This window comes from Tupaia chinensis, unplaced genomic scaffold, assembly GCF_000334495.1.
Source record: "Tupaia chinensis unplaced genomic scaffold, TupChi_1.0 Scaffold000627_1, whole genome shotgun sequence".
Lineage (NCBI taxonomy): Eukaryota > Metazoa > Chordata > Mammalia > Scandentia > Tupaiidae > Tupaia > Tupaia belangeri.
In genome coordinates, this window is record NW_006160147.1 from 5,447,071 (window position 1) to 5,447,696 (window position 626).

The following is a 626-nucleotide window of genomic DNA, read 5'->3' on the forward strand; positions in this document are numbered from 1 at the left end:
CTCAGTCCCTGGGGACCCTGCCTCTGTTCTGGTCTCTCCAATCAGCTCCTTGAGGACAGGACTTTGTGTAGCTTTCCTCTACTTTCAGCCTTTGAGATAGGACCTAGCACATTGCAGGTGTACGATGCATAGTTACTGGAATGGGAACCCACTGTTCCTTTCATGGGTAGCATATTGATCACTACTTAATGGTGTTTTACTGCTCGTTGATTAAAAAGCCAGAGATTATACATTATATAATACTTCTTTTATAGACCCCATGGATGTTTTTTGACTGATTAAATATATGCTCTTTGGCTCTGTCTACTGCCTGCACTTCCTGGAAAGTATAGATGAATATATTTTTTTAAAAGCAATTAAAATTGGCCATCCTTTTCCTTCCTAAGATGTAAGAAAAAAAAATCTTTACTGATGTTAGGGACGAGTGTTTTTAGTCAATGGTTTGACCCATGGGAAAGACCTCTCTTGCCCCTAGCTAGATCAAACCGTGCAAAGCCATGGTCAGCTTGGGACATAGACAGTGCACAGGGAAATCAAAAGGAGGAGAGAAGGAAATAAGACAAGAGAGGGAAAATAGGAGGAAGTAGAAGAAGGGGGAGAGGAAAGGAAGGATAGGAGGTGACAGA

General features: G+C 41.7%; 1 protein-coding gene across 1 annotated transcript in view; it reads right to left on the reverse strand.

Annotated features, from left to right (window-relative positions):
• The window catches only part of FCAMR (Fc alpha and mu receptor), a 13,726-nt gene that overhangs the window by 11,010 nt on the left and 2,090 nt on the right, over nucleotides 1–626 (reverse strand). The window lies entirely within an intron of this gene.